A 23314-nucleotide genomic window follows, 5' to 3' on the forward strand; every position below is an offset into this window, starting at 1 on the left:
CCATGAAAATACAGGCAATAGGCAATCCCACACCAACAAATACCAAAGAAAAGAAACACACAACAATACCGTCAAAAAATAACAGGAATTAGCAATCACTGGTCATTAATATCCATTAATATCAATGGTCTCAATTCGTCTATAAAAAGACACAGGCTGACAGAATGGATATAAAATCAGGATTCATCCTTCTACTACATAAAAGAAACACACCTCAACTTTAAAGACAGACACTACCTCAGAATAAAAGGCTGGGAAAAGTCTTTCGAATCAAATGGACTTAAGAAGCAAGATGATGTAGCTATCCTAATAGCTAATAAAATAGACTTCAAACTAAAATTGATTGAAAGAGATAGGGAAGGTCATTACATACTTATCACGGGGAAAATCTAATAAGATAAAGCCTCAATCCTGAACATTTATGTCCTGAATATAAGGGCACCCACATTTGTAAAATAAACATTATTAAAGTTTAAATAGCACATCAAACTCCACACATTAATAGTGGGAGATTTCAACACCCCACTCTCACCACTGGATAGAGCTGTCAGACTGAAACTTAACAAAGAAATAAGGGACCTAACAGAAGTTATGACTCAAATGGGACTTAATAGATCTCTACAGAACATTCCACCCTAAGACAAAAGAATATACCTTCCTCTCAGTACCCCACAGAACCTTCTCTAAAATTGACCACATGCTCAGACACAAAGCAAATCTAAACAGATACAAAAATATTGGAATAACCCCCTGTATTTTATTGGACCACCATGGCTTAAAGTTAGGTTTCAAAAGCAATAAAATTTACAGAAAGCCTACAATCTCATGGAACTAAACAGTGCCCAAATGAATCACCAATGGGTCAAGGAAGAAATAAAGAAAAAAATTAAAGATTTCCTAGAATCCAATGAAAATAAAAGTACAACGTACCCAAACTTATGGGATACTATGAAAGTGGTGCTAGGAGGAAAATTAATAGCACTAAATACTCACATAAAGAAGACGGAGAAATCTCACACTAGTGACTTAACAACACACCTGAAAGCTCTAGAACAAAGGAGCAAACTCACCCTGGAGGAATCAATGCCAAGAAATAATCAAATTGAGGACTGAAATCAATGAAATAGAAACAAAGAGAACAATACAAAGAATTGATAAAACAAAGAGTTGGTTTTTTGAGAAAATCAACAAGATAGACAAGACCTTACCCAAATTAATCAAAAGGCAGAGAGAGAACATCCAAATCAACAAAATCAGAAATGAAAAGGGAGACATAACAAAAGACAATGAGGAAATCCAGAGACTCATCTGGTCATACTTCAAATACCGGTACTCTACAAAATTGGAAACTCTAAAATAAATGGACAATTTTCTGGAAAGGTACCACATACCAAAATTAAATCAAGACCAGTAAACTATTTCAATTGGCCCAAGACACCTAAACAAATAGAAACAGTCATTAAAAGTCTCCCAAACAAAAAAAGTACAGGAGCAGGACATGAAATTCTACCAGAATTTCAAAGAAGAGCTAATACAAATACTCTTCAAATTGTTACACACAAGAGGAATAGAAGGAACACTGCCAAATGCTTTTTATAGGCTGCAGTTTCCCTGATACCCAAGCCACACAAAGATGCAACAAGAAAGAGAATTACAAACCAATCTCCATCATGAACATTGATGTAAAAATACTAATAAAATATTGACAAGCTGAATCCAAGAACACATCAAAAAAATTATCCACCATGATCAAGTAGGCTTCATTCCAGAAATGCAAGGATGGTTCAACATATGAAAATCTGTCAATGTAATCCACCATATAAACAAACTGAAAGAAAAAAAAAACCCACATGATCATCTCATTAGATGCTGAAAAAGCCTTTGACAAATTCCAACACCCCTTCATGATAAAGGTCCTATAGAGATCAGGAATACAAGGAACATACCTAGACATAATAAAGGCAATTCACAGCAATATCCCAACAGTCAATATCAAATTAAATGGAGAGAAACTCAAAGTGATTCCACTAAAGTCAGGAACAAGACAAGGCTGTCCACCCCATATTTATTCAAAATAGTACTAACTAGAGCAATAAGACAACAAAAGGAGATCAAAGGAATAGAAATTGGAAAAGTCAAACTTTCACTATTTGCAGACAATATGATAGTGTATATAAGTGACTCAAAAAATTCTACCAGGGAACTCCTACAGCTGATAAGCACCTTCAGTAATGTGATAGGTTACAAGATTAACTCAAAAAATCAGTAGCCTTCCTATATACAAATAATAAATGGGTTGATAAATAAATCAGAGACACATCACCCTTTACAATAGCCACAAATGATATAAAAATACCTTGGGGTAACTCTAACTAAGCAAGCGAAGGACCTGTATGACAAGAACTTTAAATCTCTGAAGACAGAAATTGAAGAAGATATCAAAAAATGGAAAGATCTCACATGCTCATGGATAGGTAGGATTAACATAGGAAAAATGGCAATCTTACCAAAAGCAATCTACAGATTCAATGCAATTCCTATCAAAATCCCAACATAGTTCTTCACAGACCTGGAAAGAACAATAGTTAACTTCATATGGAAAAACCAAAAACCCAGGATAGCTAAAAGAACCTTGTACAATAAAGCAACCTCTGGAGGTGTCACAATCCCTGACTTCAGACTTTTCCTATAGAGCTATAGTAATAAAAAAAAACTTGGTACTGGCATAAAAACCAATGGAATTGAATTAAAGACCCTGATGGTAATTCACACACGTATGAACACCTAATTTTTGACAAAGAAGCCAAAACTGTACAATGGAAAAAAGAAAGCATCTTCAACAAATGGTGCCAGCATAACTGGATATCAACATGTAGAAGGCTGCAAATAGATCCATATCTGTCACCATGCACAAAACTCAAGTCCAAGTGGATCAAAGGCCTCAATATAACTCCAGCTACGCTGAACCTGACAGAAGACAAAGTAGGAAGTAGTCTTGAAAGCATTGGCACAGGAGACCACTTCCTAAATATAATACTAGTAGCACAGACACTGAGAGCAATAATTAATAAATGGGACCTCTTGAAACTGAGAAGATTTTGTAGGGCAAAGGACATGGTCAAGAAGACAAAACAACAGCCTACAGAATGGAAAAAGATCTTTACCATTCCCACATCTGACCAAGGGCTGATCTCCAGAATATATAAAGAACTCAAGAAACTGGACATCAAAATGCCTAACAGTCCAATTTAAAAAATGGGCTAGAGAGCTAAACAGATAATTCTCAACAGAAGAAGCTCAAATGGCAGAAAGACATTTAAGGAATCGCTCAACATCCTTAGTCATCAGGGAAATGCAAATCAAAAGGACTCTGAGATACCATCTTACCCCTGTCAGAATGGCTAAGATCAGCTTATGCTGGAGAGGATGTGGAGCAAGGGAAACACTCATACACTGTTGGTGGGGATGCAAACTTGTATAGCCAATTTGGAAATCAGTATGGTAGTTTCTCAGAAAATTGGGAATCAATCTTCCTCAAGACCCAGCTATGAAACTCTTGGGCATATACCCAAGGAATGCTCAATCATACCACAAGATCACATGCTCAACCATCTTCATAGCAGCATTATTCATAATAACCAGAACCTGGAAACAACCTAGATGCCCCTCAACTGAAGAATGGATAAAGAAAATGTGGTACATATACACAATAGAGTACTACTCAGTAGAGAAAATAATGACATTATGGGGTTTTCAGGCAAATAGATGGAACTAGAAAATATCATCCTGAGTGAGGTAACCCAGACTCTGAAGAACAAACATAGTATATACTCACTTATAAGTGGATACTAGATATAAAACAACTGTCAGGCTTATCCAGAGGGCCTAGTCCAGTACCATGGGGCTCCTCAGCTATTGGTCCACAGTTCATGCATTTCCACTAGTTTGGCTAGTTGTCTCTGTACTTTTTCCAATCATGGTCTCAATGTTCCTTGCTCATGGAAACTCTTCTGGAGCTCTGCCTGGACCTGGCCATGGATCTCTGCATCTGCTTCCTTCAGTCACTGGATGATGGTTCAATGATGACAGTTAGGGTATTTAGCCATCCAATCACCAGAGTATACCAGCTCAGGTACCTTCTTGACTATTGCCAGTCAGCTATGGTGGAGTCATCTTTGTGGATTCCTGGGAAGCTCCCTAGCACTCTGTTTCTCCCTATTCCCTTGGTGTCTTTGTTTATCATGGTATCTCTTTCCTTGTTCTCCCACTCTGTTCCCATTCCAGTTCGAACTTCCTGTTCCTCCAAGCTCTCATCCCTCATCTCTTGCCCTCCATTACCCGCCCCCCTGCCTTTACCCCAAGTTTGTTCATGTAGACCTCATTCATTTCTTCATCACTGGGCAATCCATGCATCCTTCCTAATGTTCTTCTTACTAGCTAGCTTCCCTGGAGCTGTGGTTTGCAGTCTGGTTATCTAGTGGGTTGCAGTCTGCCAAAAGCAGAGAAAGAATATCCAAATTAACAAAATTGGAAGTTAAAAGGGGAACATAACAGACACTGAGGAAATCCAGAGAATTATTAGGTCATACTTCAAACATCTGTAATCCACAAAATTGGAAAATCTAAAAGAAATGGACAATTTTCTCATAGATACCACTTACCAAAGTTAAATCAAGATCAGATAAACAATTTAAGTAGATCTATATCCCCTAAGGAAATGGAAGGAGTCATTAAAAGTCTCTCAACCAAAAAAAAGCCCAAGGCCAGATAGTGTCAGTGCAGATTCTACCAGACCTTCAAAGAAGAGCTAGTACCAATGCTACTCAAATTATTCCACAAATCAGAAACAGAAGGAACATTGCCAAATTCATTTTATGAGGCCACAGTCACCATAATACCTAAACCACACAAAGACTCAACAGAAGATAAAATTACAGACCACTTTCTCTTATGAACATGGATGCAAAAACACTCAATAAAGTACTTAAAAACTGAATCCAAGAACACATCAAAAAGGCCATCCACCACAATCAAGTGAGCTTTATCCCAGAGATTCTAGGATAATTTAACCTAAAATCTGTTAGTTTAATACAGCAGATAAACAAACTGAAGAAAAAATATACATGATCATCTCATTAGTTGCTGAAAAAGCCTTTGACAAAATCCAACACCCCTTCATGATAAAAGTCTTGGAGGGATCAAAAATAATAATAAAAATAAAAAAAAAACAAGTAATCCAATTAAAACATAGGGTGTAGACCTAAACAGGGAATTCTTAACAGAAGAATTTCAAATAGCTCAGGAACACTTAAATATTCAACATCCTTAGCTATCAGGAAAATGCAAAACAAAACGACTCTAAGATTCTATCTTATACCAGTCAGAACGGTTAATATCAGAAACACAACTGACAGCTCATGCTGGAGGAGACGTGGAGCAAAGGGAATACTCTTCCATTGCTGATGGGAGTGCACATTTGTACAGCCTCTTTGGAAATCAAATGGCCATTCCTCAGAAAATTGGTAATCAATCTAATTCAAAACCCAGCTATACCATTCTTGGGCATATACCCAAAGAACACTACATACGACCTACCACAAGGACACTAGCTCAACTTTGTTCATAGCAGTTTTATTCATAATAGCCAGAACCTGAAAACAACCTTGATGTCCCTCAACAGAAGAGTGGATAAAGAACATGTAGTATATTTACAAAATGGAGTATTGTGTAACTCAGCTGTTAAAAATAATGGCATAAGGAAATTTGAAGGCAAATAAATGGATGGAACTAGAAAAAGATATCCTGAGTGAAATAACCCAGACCCAGAAAGATAAACATGGTATGTATTCACTCATAAGTGAATATTAGCTGCAAAGTAAAAAATAACCATGTTATAATCCACAAACCCTGAGAGGCTAGACAACAAGGAGGGTCCAAGGGGCACACTGGGATCTCTCCCTGGAAAGGGGAAATGGAAGAGATTTCATGGATGTGCTGGGGGCTGGTAGGGATGGAAACATGAGCAATCTAGTGGGAGGGGAGTGCTGAAAGAGCTAACTGGAGCAAGGGAGCTTTTCAAGGTCTGGTAGAAACCTTGTGCTAGGGAAACTCTCAGGAATCTACAAGAATGGTCCCAGCTAAGACTCCTAGCAATTGCATATACTTAGCCTGAACTGGCCATCTCCTATCACCAGGCAAGACTTCTAGTGGAGGGACTGGGGCACCAAGCCAGCCATACAACCATAATATAGTATATTCTGCCTATGGGATATGCTAGAAATTCTGGAGAGGGGTAAAGCTGCTTTCACAGATTGTGGGAGTGGCCAGCCAATGACTGGTCCAGCCTGAGACCCATCCCACAAGAGTGAGCCTACCTCTGACTCTGTCTAGAGCACCAGGACATAGAAGCTGGATGACCCAGAGATGTAGGATAGAACCAAACAAGACTGGAAAAAAATGTCAATGTAATGATGTCTAATGATAGTATGCTATACTCATAGATTAGTGACTAGCCCAGTAGTCATCAGAGAGATTTCATCCAGCAACTGATGGAAAGAAATAGATACAGAGACCCACAGTCAAATACTAGGGAAATCTTAGGGGATCCTGTTGAAGAGAGGGAAGAAAGATTGTAGGAGCCAGAAGGGTCAAGGACATCATAAGAAAACCCACAGAATCAACTAACCTGGGCTTATAGAAGCTCACAGAGTCTGAACTGACAATCAGGGAACCTTCATAGGACTGACGTAGACTCTGCAAATATGTGACAGTTGTGTAGCTTGGTCTTCTTGTGAGATTCCTAAAAGGGGGAGAAAGGCCTATCTCTGACTCTTACTGGCTTCTGGGGTGTAGCTGGAGTTTTCCTGCCTTGCCCACAATCTGGACAAATCTCTGCCACCCGCCAGTCCCACAGCCGCTCAAACCCAGCCAAGTAAACACAGAGACTTTATATTGCTTTCAAACTGTATGGCCGTGGCAGGCTTCTTGTTAACTATTCTTATATCTTAAATTAATTCATTTCCATAAATCTATATCTTAAAGTAATCCATTTCTACAAATCTATACCTCGCCACATGGCTGGTGGCTTATCGGCGTCTTCACATGCTGCTGGTTATGACGGCGGCTGCTGTGTCTCTGGTCAAGGCGTGGGCTGCAGGGTCTCTGGTCATTGCGGCGGCTGCAGCGTCTCCTTCTGCCTTTCTGTCCTTTTATTTCTCCTCTCTGTTAGTCCCGCCTATCTTTCCTGCCTAGCCACGGCCGATCAGGTTTTATTTATTGACCAATCAGAACAACTTGACATACAGACCATCCCCCAGCACAGCCAAGTGCAGACCATCTCAAACACCTGCACTCAGGCCCATGGTCCTAATCATCCTCTATACGGACCGGCTGGGTAACGCCACAAGGAACCCAAGAAGGGCTCCCACAGGACATACAAATCATCCCACAGCACTGGGGCCCTATTCCTCATACCTGGTTGCCTTGCCTAGCCTTAATACAAGGAGATGTGCTTGGTCTTATAACTTGACATGCCATGTTTTGACAATATCCATGGGGGGATGGTTGCCCTTTTCTGAATAGAAATGAATGAATAAATGACAGGTGAGGAGGCAGAAAGGAGGTGAGAGGAGGGACTGGGATGAGAGGAGGGAGGGGAAACTGTGATGAGGATGTTAAATAAATAAATAAATAAATAAATAAATAAATAAATAAATAAAGAGTAAGTTTTCAAAAATTCCTTTTCTAAACTTTTCATTCATCCTACAACCATGTTGAATTCAATGATTTTAATGTGTGCATGTTTGAATCTCATGAGATTTTTCAGGTATGAACAAAAATAATTTCCATGCATGCTTCTTTGGTCTTCATTACCTTTTAAAATATTTCTTTGTCTAATTCCCCTGACTAGAAGATAAAAGGAAATCTTTTCAACAATATAAACAAATACAGTAATGTTTTAAGACACAAAATCTTGGGCAAAAATCAGTAGCCTATACATTAACAAACAATGAATGTGTTTAGAAAGACATTATAGAAGATATCATAATCACAACAATTTAAAAAATTAAATATGTAGAATAAATCTAGCCATGGATATGAAAGACTTCTGCAACGAAAAATTTAAGACAAAAAAAAAGAGAAAGAAAAATGAATCTGAGGAATACAGACAATGGAAATACAATTTATGCCCTAGATTAACAAAATGTTTATAGTATAAACTGGTAACAATGCTGCCCCCCAAAAGCCAAAAGACTACTTCAAAAAAATCACAATACAAAACATAAGAAGCCTTCTTTTGAGTTGTTGGTTAGGACTGTCTAAGAGACTCCTAAAACATACATCATATTGCTATTGCCCTTGCTTGACCTCAGAGGTGAAAGGTAACTCCCTACTGTTGAAAAAAATATGCATTTTAGAGGGCCCAGAGATTACTGAACTGAAACTTATATAAGTGCCTCCTCCTCCTCCTCCTCCTCCTCCTCCTCCTCCTCCTCCTTTTCCTCCTCCTCCTCCTCAAGTAACTGCTTTCACTTTCATGTTACCAGAAATCGGCAAGTAAGCTTCTAATGGAGGAAACAACCAACACTCCTACTCAGCTGTAATGCCTATGAACCACATCAATAACTAGTATAGCATAAAAACTCTAAGGATTCAGACTTATGACCTGCTCAACAAGAAGGAAAGCAAATCTGATGCTGAAAATCGCTAACTACTTGGTCTGGTGAAGTCGTGGATATTGGAGAAGAACCTACAACCACTACTTTACTAAACCAGCATAATCCCTAATAACAATCTAAACATTTGTCCTTACGGTGGTTTGAAAGAATATGGCCCCCAAAGGGAGTGGCGCTATTAGGAGGTGTGGCCTTGTTGGATATGTCACTGTGGGGTCAGACTTTGAGGTCTCTTTTCTCAACTTCCCCTCAGTGTGACAGTCAGTCTACTTCCTGTGTTACCTGCAAGATGAAGAACTCTCAGCTCCAACACCACATCTGGTTAATGAAGCCATCCTTCATTAAATGTTTTCCTTATGAGAGTTGCTGTGGTGATGGTGTCTCTTCACAGCAATAAAAACCCTAAGACAGTCCTTATACCCACAGATAAGTATAGTCTTTACCCTTCATCAAGGAAACTTCTCTCTGCAATAGATTAAGACTACTATATAAAATAGTATCAATAAAAATGCACAGTTTTAGAAACCAGTCCTAGGGTTGGGGATTTAGCTCAGTGGTAGAGCACTTGCCTGGCAAGCACAAGGGCCTGGGTTTGATCCTCAGCTCTGAAAAGAAAAAAGAGAAAAGAAAAGAAAAGAAGAAAAGAAAAGAAAAGAAAAGAAAAGAAAAGAAAAGAAAAGAAAAGAAAAGAAACCAATGGATGTATCTAAAAAACATTCTTACAAGGAACAGTGACAAAAAGCAGGAGGAAAGAGTGTAAGAGGCAGGGGGAAAATGAGTATCATATTAGATTGTATCTCCTAGTTGTTATGCCTGTGTCATGAGTCTCCCAGGAACCACCAGAAGTTCCAAGTTCATATGCAAAAGCAAAGAGCCTTTATTGCAAGCTTGAACTTGGGCTTCCTGTCTTTTTTGTCATAGCAGTTGGATCAAGGAGAGACTCAAGCTTAGTTGAGGTAGGGTTTTTAAGGAGTAAATGACAGATGGTAGGGGAATTCCAGATTCAGATGGGGATTGAACTCCTAATTGGGCAGCAGTGAGATAACAGAAGTTTTGTCAAACAGTGATTGGTACTAGAGTTGCTGCAAGGAAATTGGCAATCTATATACAGATTATGTAAGCTACCCTTAACATTCTAATTAATACTTGTTTGTCTCAAGTCTAGTTGGTTCCCCATTGGGTACAGCCTATGGTTTTTCCTGGTTATTGTAAGGATAAGGCCTAGTCCCAATATTGTTAGTCTGCAGCCCGTCATGGCTACATTAATGTTAAGTTAGGCCTCTTTACTTAGTAACGTCGGGAACTATACCCACACAGTCTCACCAACATGACTGCCCAAGCATGTGCTAAACCAGGGTGCCACTAATAGATTTGCCAAAACAGAAGAGGTAAAGCTCACAAGCCTTCAACTCTACACAAAGAACTACAGGCAACTAAGGAATGTTGACAATAGGAGAGATGGTCTTTCCCAGGCAAAAGCACACCAAGTGGTTATCCAATACCAAGTGGATAGCCTTAAAAGCAGCATTATATGGACAAAGCAGGTTATGTTTAGGAAAGTATATATAATATAGCATGCAATAATAATTAATGGAAATGGAGGCCATGAATCTGAAAGAGCCAAGGGGTATATGGGAAATGTCTACAGGGAAAAAGGGAAAGGCAGAAATATTGTAATTATATTATAATCTCAAAAATATTTTTTATAGTACTCTTTTTTTAATTAAGAAATTTTCTATTCATATTACATACCGGCCAAAGATCCCCCTCTCCTCCCTCCTCCCTTCTCCTGGCCCCCAGCCTCCCCCCCTAATCCATCCCATGTTCCCATCTCCTTCAGGGCAAGATCTCCCATAGAGAGTTAGCAGAGCCTGGTACATTCAGTTGAGGCAGGTCCAAGCTCCTCCTTCCTGCACCAAGCCTTCGAAAAGTGTTCCACCATAGGCACTGGGCTCCAAAAAGCCCTCATGTACCAGGGACAGATTCCAATCCCACTGCCTGGGCTCCCAATAAATAAATTGTTCAAGCTAAACAACAGTCTCACATATCCAGAGGGCCAAGTTCAGTATCATGGGGACTCAAAAACATTTTTTAAATTATCTTTACAAGCAAAGGTAATTAATGTAAAATCCATATAACTTCTAATGATATTATTCACAATTCTAAGATTCATAAGGAAAAATAAAAGACTGCAAGTAACTGAAAATATCCTAAGGAGGGGGGACAGGAAAAGGAATAAAGCTATATTTCCTGACCTCAAACTATACTATAGAGCCATAGTGATGAAGACAGTATGGTATTTACACAAAAATAAGGAACAGGAGACAAAATCCAGAAATAAACCCTCACAGTTTTTAACACCTATTTTTTTGGCAAAGGTAGAAAAAAAAAAAACATACACTGGCAAAAAAAAGACAGCAAATTCAATAGATGGTGTTGGGTAAGCTTGATATCCACCTACATAAGGATAAAATTAGATTCATATCCCTCACTATACACACACAAAATAAGCAATTCAAAGTAGATCAAAATCCTTAAGTTAAAACCTGAAACAATGTACATGAAAGAGGAAAATATGGTGAGTATAATTCAGGATATAGGCATAAGTATCATAATAAATAGAACTCCAATAGGAAATCCACTCCAGCTTTGGCATGTGATGTTGCATGTAATAAAAATAAAAATAATAATATCAGAGTGAATTGAAAGCCTATATAATGGGATCATATCTATGCCAGCTATACTTCAAATGAGCACTTATCTAGAATATACACAAATCTGCAAAAGTTAAATATACACAAACAAATAACCAAAAACTTACACTAATAGACAAGAGCTAAGCTTATGATCTCTGCAAACAATTCTCAAATGAAGAAATACAAATGATTGACAAGTATTTTAAAATGTATTCAACATTCTTTTTTATTATTATTTTATTTTACAATACTATTTAGTTCTACATAATAGCCACAGATTCCCTTGTTCTCTCCCTTCCTGCCCCCCTCCCCTTCCCCCCAGCACACCCCCCATTCCCACCTCCTCCAGATCAAGGTCTCCCCCGAGGACAGGGATCGACCTGATAGACTCAGTCCAGGCAGGTCCAGTCCCCTCCTCCCAGACTGAGCCAAGCGTCCCTGCATAAGTCCCAGGTTTCAAACAGCCAACTCATGCAATGAGCCCAGGACCTGGTACCACTGCCTAGATGCCTCCCAAACAGATCAAGCCAATCGACTGTCTTACCTATTCAGAGGGAAAGAGAGCAGGAGATCCTAGCTGGATCAAGAAAAGAGAGGGAGAACAAGGAATAGGAGACCATGGTAAATGAAGACCACATGAGAAAAGGAAGAAACAAAGAGCTAAAGAGGCCCACAGAAATCCACAAAGATACCCCCACAAAAGACTGCTGGCAATGGCCGAGAGACAGCCAGGACTGACCTACTCTGGTGATGGGATGGCCAAACACCCTAATAGTTGTGCCATAAACCCCATGCAAGGACTGAGGAATCTGGTTGCAGACATCCACAGCTAGGCCCATGGTGGAGCGCTGGGAGTCTAATTAGTGAGAAAGAGGAGGGTTTATATGAGTGAGAATTGTTGAAACCAAGGTTGGATAAAGCACAGGGACAAATAACCAAACGAATGGAAACACATGAACTATCAAACAAAGGCTGAGGGGCCCCCTACTGGATCAGGTATTCAACATTCTTAACCAATGAGAAAATGTAAATTACAGTGACTCTGGTATTCCATTTCATTTACCCCTTTTAGAATGGCAAGCATCAGAATTCAAATGAGACACCACATCGAAACTTCAGGACTACCCAGGGTAGCACATCCTGTGCTCTGGTCCAGTCTGGTAGATTTCCTAAACCCCAGCCTACCTATACTTTTCTCAATCACCAGGCTAAGGCATGGTCATATATCTTGTGTACTCAATCTGGTTAGATCTACCTGTTCTATTCCCAATCTCTAGGCATAACCCTGGTCACTCATCCTGTATACCAGCTAAGCTTCTGAGTCTTCTTGACCTTTAATTTACCCATGCCATATGCAACCTTCAAGTATAGCCTGGAATGCAGATTTATGCTCAGCATGGCTAGTCCTTAGAACTTTGCCATCCTTCACTATCCTCAACTCTCAGACACAGCTTAAATTGCCCAGCCTGTATATGGACATTGTTTGTGAATGGGGAGGACCTCAGCCCACCCATGTAATTCTTACACTCCCAAGCATACCAATAGCACATTTTAGCCAGGTGGTGTTGGTGTACCTTTTTAATCCCAGAACTCAGGAGGCAGAGGCAGACAGATCTTTGTGAGTTCAAGGCCAGCCTGGTCTACAAAGAGAGTTGCAAGTTAGCCAAAGTTACACAGAGAAACCCTGTCTTGAAAACAAACAAACTCACAAAAACAAAACAAAGAAGATAAACAAACTCTTGGCCAAACTAACAAAAGAATGAGAGGACAAAAATTAACAGAATCAAAACTGAACAGGGGAAAATTACAACAGACATCAAAGAAATTCATAATATTATAAGGGAATATGTTTTAAAAAATTGTACTCTATTACATTGGAAAACCTAAAAGAAATGGGTGCATTTCTAGATTAATCCAAACCACCAAAGTTAAACTTAGAAGAGATGAACAACCCAAACAGATGCATAACAAATGAGGATTGGAACAGTAATAAAATTCCTTCCAACATAGTATGTAAATAAATAAGTACAGCCCAGATGAATTCATAGCAGAATTCTCCAGATGTTCAAAGAAAATCTACAGCCAATATTTTTAAAATAAATTTTAAAAATATAAACAGAATGAGTACACTCAAACTCCTTTTATAAAGTTATTTTTATTATAATATCAAAACCAGGAAAAATATGTAGATGAATTTCTAAATGGTCTTATTAAATAAAAAACATGGACCCAGAAATTGGGGTTAAAGCCTGAGAGACATCAAAGGAATAGGAAGAGCCACAGCTAACCTCACCTCACCAACTTTGCAGCTTCCAGGGCAAATTATTTCCTGACCACTTACACCTATATGCCTTGCTGTTCTGCCATCTGGTTTACTCTATCCAGCTATATCACTTCCTCTTCCTGCCCAGCTCTGTCACTTCCTGTCTGTCTGTACAGACCTCCAGACCTCCATGGTTAACTAATGTTGGAATTTAAGGCATGTGCCACCACACCTGGCTCTGTTTCCAGTGTGGCTTTGAACTCACAGAGATCTAGATCAATCTCTACCTGCCAAGTGTTATGATTAAAGGCATGTGCTGTAGCATGACTTTTGTGTTTACTTATAATGGCTGGCCTTTTCTTCTGATGCCCAGGCAAGCTTTATTTACTAAAGCACAAATAAAATATCACCACAAAGATACAACAGGAAAAGTAAACTATAGGCTAATATCCCTCAGTAACATACATTCAAAGATTCTCAACAAAATACTTGCAAAGTATATGCAGGCAAAGATTATTCTCCATGACCAATTCAGCTTCACCTAGAATGTCTGGGAATGGTTCACCAAACACAAGTCAATGAATGTAATAAATCATATCAATGGACTTATAAGACAAAAATTACATGATCATTTCAATAAATGAAGAAATTAAATTTAACAAAATCCAAATTGGTTTCATGATTTAGTCCTAAAGAGAGTATGTGGTGATACTTTATTTGTGCTGAAATGTGATGATATTATTTGTTTGTTAATAAAAGGTGGTATTATTTGTATATTAATAAATAAAGCATACCTGGAGACCAAGGGGGGAAAGGTCAGCCATTTTTAAGTAAACATAGAAGTCAGGCAGTGGTAGCTCATGCCCTTAATCCGATCACGTGGCAGGCAGGTTCTCTGTGTGTTCGTGGTAACACAAGCCTTTAATCCCAGTACCAAACATAGAGACCTGGAGGTCTGTACAGACAGGCAGTGACAAGTAAGTGAGGTAGCTGGGCTAAGAGCCAATGAGAGGACAGAACAGCAAGGCAATAAAAGCCTGGGTAGACAGGAAGTAGCTCTCTTGGGAAGCTATGGTGGCGTGGTGAGTTAAGGTTAGCTGGTGGCTCTCACTATTTCCCTGAACTCTAAGGCTTTTACCCCTATATTTGGCTCTTTTTTATTTAATAAGACCACATAGAAATTTGGCTACAAGAGTAGGGCAGGAAGGAACATACTTTAAAGATAATAAAGGATATATATGACAAACACACAGCCAATACAGTACTAAATAGAGAAAATCTTCAAGTAATTCCAATAATTCACAGGAAGGAGACAAGGCTATGGACTATCCCTAATTCTTTTTAATGTAGTGCTTTAAGTTCTAACTGGACAAAGAGCAACTAATTAAAATTAACGAAACATAAATAGGAACAGAAGAACTCAAACTACGTCCATTTTCAGATGGCATGATATTATGTACAAGAGAACACAATAATTTCATCAGAAAACTTCTAGAATTATAATTTCAGGAGACTGGCATGACACAGAATAAACTTACATTAGTCAATAAATTTTGTATTCATCAATAAGAAACACACTGAGAAAAAGATCATGGATACAGTTCAACTAATAAGCCTCAAAGAAAGTAAAATATCTAGAAATAAATCAAACCAAGGAAGTGAAGAACCTCTGCAATAAAAACTTTAAACTTGTGAAGAAACTGATAAAGACACTCAAAAACTGACAGACATCTCATGATCATGGATTGGTGGATTTAATATTGTGAAAATGACAATTGTAGTAAAAGCTATTTACAGATTCAGTGCAACCCGAATCAAAATCCCCCTAACATGATTCACAGAAATTGATAAAAAAAAAACAAAACTACCCTAAAATTCACTTGGAACCACAAAGATTCCAGGTAGCCAGACAATCCAGACCAAAAGGAAAAAAGCATTACAGCTAAATTCTATTTAGCTATAAAGAACAAAAATGAATGATAATCATTCCAGACTTCAGACTTCAAGATATATTAAGGAGCTGTAGTAATAAAAACAATATGGTATGGGTACAAAAATAGGCATATAGATCAATGGAGCAATGAGTAAAATTGAAAATCTGTGAATGAATAAAACTGGACTTGTAAATACCATCTTGCGCAAAATCTTAATTCCAAATGGATAAAACACGTATTTGTGAGACCTGAAACTTCTAGAAGTATAGGCATTAAACTATCCCATATAGACATATGAAAGGATTTTTCTGAACAGGACTAACTTCCTTTGCTCAGGAATTAAGAGCAGCAATTAAGAACCAAGAACTCATAACACTTGAAAACTTCTGCACAGTTAAGGAAACAATCAACTGAATACAAAGGAAGCCCAGAGTGGTAGAGAATCTGCCAGCTACACATCTGGGAGAGGATTAATACCCAAAATGCACAAATGACTCGAAGAACAACATTAAAAAAATAAAAATAAATAAATAAAAAGCACATTTTAAAAATACATTATGGATATAGAAAGATAGTTCTCAAAAGAAGAAAAAATAATGACTAAGGAAATGTCACAAAAAATGTTCCACATCTTTAGCAATTAGGGAAACAGAAATTAAAACACATTAAGAATCATCTTATTGAGTGGACCCGGTGCCCAAACCAGGGCCATGACAGGCTCCCCGAGCAGCCCTGACACAGACCAGGCCTTAATTTCAGTTCACTAGAACGGACTGGAGCTAAGCAAGCAGTTCTCAGAAAAAGTACAATTTAGGGGCAACCAATCAACAGGTGCGCGCCCTAGCCTCCTGCTGACTCAGCAGGAGCCCTGAAGCCCTTTCTGCTGGCTGAGCAGATGCCCGACCCCCACAGACTTCTGGTAGCTAAAGATAGCCTTTCCTACCCTCTTGTCAACAAGCCCCTAGACACTAGACTCCCACCACCAATAGGCCCCTAACCACTACAGCCTTCTACCAATCAGCTCTCAGACTAATCTTACCTACACCAATCAGTCCCTAACAACTACAGCCTCATACCAATCAGCCCCCAGACTAATCTTTCCTCCACCAATCAGCACCAGATTAATCTCTCCTCCCTGGAATTCCCCTAACTCCACTTAAAAGGAGCTTGCGACCTCCCTTCAGTGTTGGGAGTTGCCACCCCAGCATTCTGGAAATAAACGTTCTGCTAAATTGCATACGTGACTATTGATCTTTCTTGGGGGCTTCTCTTGGACCCTAACACTCACCCCAGTCAAAACAGTTAAGATCAAGAAAATAAAGGACAACAAATGCTGGTGAAAGAGAAGAAAATTTCATTCACTGTTGTCTTACTGCAAATTTGTGCAGTTACTACTTTTGATTATGTTTTCCCGTCTCCCAAATCTTCCTCACCTTGCTATCCACACAATACCATGCTCTCTTTCTCTTCTCTTCTCTCTCTCTCTCTCTCTCTCTCTCTCTCTATATATATATTATATATATATATATATATATATATATATATATATATATCTTAAAAGCACACACACACAAATAATAATAATAAGTAAATAAATCAACTTTAAAAAGTACCACAGCCTTTAAAATAATAGATTTGGCCAAATTACCAAAATTAGACTAATAAGTAGCCAAAACCTAAGCAGACCCATAAAAAAATGGTTAAGATTGAGATTGAAACAATAATTTGCAAAACAAAGGCTTCTAGCTAAAACATTCCATGGATTAATAGAAGAACTCTACCAGACATTCAAAGAAGACCTCCAGCCAATCCTTCCAAACTCTTCAAATGAAAAAGAAACAGTACAAACAATCTAGAACTTCTACAAATCTGCTATCACCCTATATCAAAACTAGGTAAAGGCACACACACACAAAAGAAAACTACAGGTCAATATCCCTGATGAATATGATGCAAAACTGTTCACCAAAATGCATGCAAACAAAATACAGACATGCATAAAAAATATCCACCATGGCCAAGTCTCCTTTAGACTTGAAATGCAAAGATTATTCAACATACGCAAGTCAATATTTATAATAAACCTCATAAATGGACTCAAAGACAAAAGTCACATGATCACCTATTCCGCCGCAGAAAAAGTCTTTTAAAAAAAATGCCACCATGATGAAACTTTTAGAGACCATAGAACTAGAAGGACCATACCTCAAAATAACAAAAGCAGAGCATTCAAAACTCACATTCAAAGTTAACTTAAATGGAGAAAAGTTTGAAGCAATTTCACTTAAGTCAGAAACTAGAGAGGGATGTCCTCTATGTGCTCAAAGTACTAGCAAAAGCAAGAAGGCAATAGAAGGAAATTAAAGAGATACAAACACGGAAAAACATCAAATTATCCCTGTTTGCAAATGGCATGTTACTATGCATAATTGATCCCAACTATTCTACATGAAAATTTCAAGAACTCATAACCACATTCATCAATATAGAAGGATATAAAATCAACCTGAAAAAGTAAATAATTTTTGTACATGCTGACAACTAATATACAAGGAGAAGATCATAGACATACTCCCATTCACAATAACCTCAAAGTAAATAAATTATCTAAGAATAAACCTAACCAAGTATGTGAAGAACCTGTACAATGAAAACTTGGAACCTTTTAAGAGATTGAGAAAGACATTACAAAATGGACCAATGTCCCATGTTCACAGATTGGTAGAATTAATATTGTGAAAATTGTCTTTTACCAAAAGCTTTTTCTAGATTCAGTGCATTCTCAAACAAATTCCACATATCATTCTTCACATAAATAGAAAATACTGTTCCAAAATTCATATGGAACCACAAATGACCCCAGATATCAAGTCAGTCCTGAACAAAAATAGCAATGCTGGAGGAATTACCATTTCAGATATTATGATATATTAAAGAGACCTAGTAATGAAAACTATATGTTACTTATACTAAAACAGACATGTAGAATAATGGAACAAAATCAAAGATACAAATGTGGGTACATGTAACTTCAGCTACTTAATAATTGATGAAAATGCCAAAAACACAAGCTGCAGAAAAGAAAACACTTTCAACAAATGGTCCTGGGTGAAGTGGGATGCCCATATGCAGAATAATAGAATTAAATCTGTATTATCATTGCACAAAAACCACCTCAGAGACATAAATGTGAAATGGGAACTGCTGGAGGAAAATGTAGACAGTACCCTACATGATAAAATATAGGAAAAGACATTCTAAACAGGACTTTATTTGTCCAAGAATTAAGGCCAAAAATTGATTAGTAGGACTTCACAAAATTAAAAAGCTAAAAAAATAAATAAATAAACTGGGGCAAAGTAAGCCCACACAATGAGAGAGGATCTTTGCCAGCTATCCATCTGACAGAGAGTTAATATCCAGAATGAACAAAGAACTCAAAAAGCAAAATAAATAAATAAATAATAAAAAATAAAAAAGCAACTAATCAAAAAATTCAAAAAATGGTCCAGGGAAGAAAAATCTAAAAAAAAAAAAAAAAAAAAAAAAAAGTTCAGCACTTCATAACAATTAGGAAAATGGAAATCTAAACAACTTGGAGATCTCTTCTAGCCCAGTTAGAATGTCAAAGATCAACAAAACAAATGGCAACAAATTCTGGAGCAGGTTGCTGTGAAAAAGAAACTCTCATTCCCTATTGGTGGGATTGGGATATTGCAAACTGGTGTAGCCACTATGGAAATCAGTATGGAGAATTCTTAAAAAGCTAAAACTAGATCTGCTATATGCTCCAGCTATACCACACCAAGGCATATGACCAAAGGACTCAATCCTATTCCACAGATACTTGCTCAGCCATGAGCTGTTCTATTCACAATAGCTAAGAAACAAAAACAACTTCAATGTCCTTCAAATGACAAATGGATCATGAAACTATATATATATATATCATATATATATATATATATATATATGTGTGTGTGTTGTGTGTGTGTGTGTGTGTGTGTGTGTGTGTGTATATATATACACACACATTATGGAATGCTATCCTGCTGTAGAGAAAAATGAAATCATGAACTTTGCAGGTAACTTGGTAAAACTAGAAAAGATCATAGTGAATGAGGTAACTCAGACCAAGAAAGACAAATGTTGCATGTTCACTTTTATTTTCTCATTGGAGAATCATACCTCCAAAACATCAGATGTGAGTATATATCCTGGAATAATGACAGAAAACAGGAAAGTCAAACAGGACCATTGCTGGCATCACACTTGGGAGAGCAAAAGAGAAGTGATAGCACGTACAAGCGGAAAATGGGGAAATGGGGGTATAATTAAGGATACAAGAGTGAAATGAATAAAAATGAGGGTAAAATAACAGTATGTTTGAAAAATTCATATTAACTTTTTACCTAAAAAAACTATAACACTTGTAAACGTGAGTATAACTGTATATATATGGTTTAAAAGAAAAATTTTCATCTGAGATGACAATGCTTCCTCAAAGAGCCAAAGATCACCTAACAAAAACCCCCAAACCAGAAATCAGAAGCCCTCTTTTTAGTTATTGGGCAAGGCTGTCTAAGAGAGTCCCCAAACATACAAGCTAATGCTCTTGCTCTTGGCTGTCACCCAGAGGTGACGAGTAAGTTCCTATTACTGAAGACAGTAAGTATTTCAGACACAGGATCCAAGGACCCCTAAGATAGAACTGACCTGAACATATCTTCCCTGAGGATTAGCTTTTCTGGTACCAGAAGATGCCATGCAAGCCTCCAAAGAAGGGAAGCAACCAACAGTCCTACCCAGCCATGATGCCTGTGAACAATGACCAGTATGGAACGATAGCTCTAAAGGTGTAGTACTGGTACCCAGACATTGGTCCAACAGATTTCTAATTGGACTTAAGACTGTCAACAACAGGGTACTAGAATAATTGGTGCTGGGAACCTAGCCGACTACACAGGGTTAGTGAAGTCATAGAACATGGAGAAGCACCTACAATCACCATTTTACTAAGCCAGCATAATCACTAACTGTATTCTCAATATTTGTCCTTATACCCACAGATGAGTGTAGCCCTCATCCTCCATCAAGGAAACTTCTCTTTACAACAGAGAACATTACAGAAAACTACAACTAACCAAACTACAGAGTTGTGGAGCCCGGTACCAGTGGCTACATCTATAAAACAACTCATACACATAAGGCTCAAGGAATAATGTGGAGAGGGGGCTGTGAAGGTTGTGAGAGCCAGAGGATCAAGCAGTTTGCTGTAAAAGTGTGTTGCTCAGTAATCTAAGAAGGTATGTGAAGTCTCAACAGCATGACTGCCTACAGATGAGCCTCATTCAGAGGCAACAATAGTAGATGTGACAAAGTGGGAAGAGAAAAGCCCATGAGGTCTCAACCCTACACAAAGATCTATGGGCAACCAAGGAGTGCATTAGTCTTCCCCATAAAAGCACATTTCAATTGGTTATACCAATCCCAAACATTCAGTCATGGAAACATACACATGGGTGACATTATACAGACTGAGAGGATTATATTTAAGGAACATATGTAAATGTGTTATATGTATGTGGGTATATATTCATGTAGGTTTATGTGTGTGTATGCATGTAACTAATAATGAAAGAAGACATGGATTTGAAAGAGAGAGAGGAGGTTTGTATTGGAAAGTTTGTAAGGAAGGGAGAATAATGTAATTATATTATAATCTCAAGAATAAAAGAAAACATTCAAATAGTTCAAACACTTTAAAGTTCTATCTCTCCCGGGCGGTGGTCGTGCACACCTTTAATCCTAGCACTTGGGATGCAGAGGCAGGTGGATCTCTGTGAGTTTGAGGCCAGCCTGGGCTACCAAGTGAGTTCCAGGAAAGGCGCAAAGCTACACAGAGAAACCCTGTCTCAAAAACAAACAAACAAACAAAGAAGTTCTATCTCTTAAATCATTGTTTCTTTCAACATTCAACATTTCTCTACAATACCCAAAGTCTTTCTAAAATTCTAAGTCTCACAACCATTGGTTCCCACAAAATCAAACATAAGTTACATGTTTTCTTACAAATCTATGAGATTATTATTAATGATTACTATGGGAGGGTCCAGTCTAATAATAGGAGTGCTGCCCCTGAGTCCTATATGGTATAAAAAAGCAAACTGAGAAATCCAGTAAGTTGTATTCCTCCATAGTTTCTGCTTCAGTTCCTGCCTCTAGATTTTTCCTTAGCTTCCTGTCTGATTTCCCTGGAAAATGACATGTAATTGTTAGTAAAATAAGCCCTTTTATCCCCAAGTTGGTTTTGGTCATGATACTTTGTTACAATAGTAGAAACTCTAAGAGTATGCATTTTTGTGGTCAAGGGGGGTAGTTTATTATTTACTCCAATTGCTGGTACTACCTCAAATAGAATAAATATGACTGAAACTGATAGTTTTCCTATCACAGGAAAACATGGGCAGATTAAGATCTGAGTTGTATCAAACAAGTCAAACTCTTTCTCTAAGTAAAATGTCTAGAGGACAGCCTGACAATTCAAACAATGGTAATGCTCTCTATAATATGCTAGTGGCTGTGAAGATAATTATTTTTTCATTGCTCCTGGCTGAAGGTATGACAGAGATCAAGAAAGTTGGTACTGACACATTAAGATGTACAAAGCTGCTAGGCAGTGGTGGTGCACACCATTAAACCCAGCACTCAAGAGACAGAGCCAGGCAGATCTCTGTGAGTTCCAGACCAGCCTGGTCTTTAGAGTGAGATCCAGGACAGGCACCAAAACTACACAGAGAAACCCTGTCTTGAAAAAAAAACAAAGCCAAAAGATATACAAAGCTTGCTGTTCTTACCAAATTTCAACCACTTTCCTTAAATAAATGTGGCATGGATATTTGCAATCCTAGAGTGGTGGAAAAGTTGATTTTGTAATTTTGAGAATATTTTCCTTATTATAAACATTTTAAGGCAATACAATTTAAATACCTTGAAAGAAATTTTATCATACAATACATTCTCTGCTTCTCCTCCCTCAACTCCTGTATACCTGTCGACCCACCCCATTTTATTTCCTTTCTTCTCTCTCTCTCTCTCTAAAAATTTTAAAAAGAAACAGGCAAACAACAACAAACATGTTATAATAAAAACAAAGAAAAATACAAAAATACACAAGAATCACACACACACACACACACACACACACAACATAAAATGCAAAATCAGAGTCCATAACATACAAGTAATAAGATAAAAAATGCCCAAACAAAGCAATATGTGAAAAAAAAGTCTACAAAAATATCATTGAGTTTGTTTTGTGTTAGCCATCTACTGCTGGGCATGGAGCCTGCCTTTAAGTGTGGTTAATATACCCAATGAGACTCCATTGAAGAAAACTATATTTTCCTTTGCAAGCAGGTGTCAATCAAAGCTTCTTGGTTTGATTTCCATTTGGCATCCTCAGCACTGGGCCCCAGGCTCTTTTGCCAATATTTTCATTCCCATATGAAGCAGCTACTTTTTGGAACCCAATTATGCCTTAGTTTTAGTGAATTAAGAATTAATTCATTCAAATTAAGCCCATCTAAAGTCCTTCATTAATAAATGTGAAACCATGCACCTGCTTTAAAGAAAATTTATGGCTTAGAATGTTTATCATTTAATTTCTCTCAGTAAATCCCAAGAAAGAAATATTGAAAGCTTTTGAGTTGTGGGAGCCTAGAAACTTCTGGGTTCAGTGGGTTG

Source organism: Peromyscus leucopus, chromosome 14 (assembly GCF_004664715.2).
Source record: "Peromyscus leucopus breed LL Stock chromosome 14, UCI_PerLeu_2.1, whole genome shotgun sequence".
In the NCBI taxonomy this organism is placed as follows: Eukaryota; Metazoa; Chordata; class Mammalia; order Rodentia; family Cricetidae; genus Peromyscus; species Peromyscus leucopus.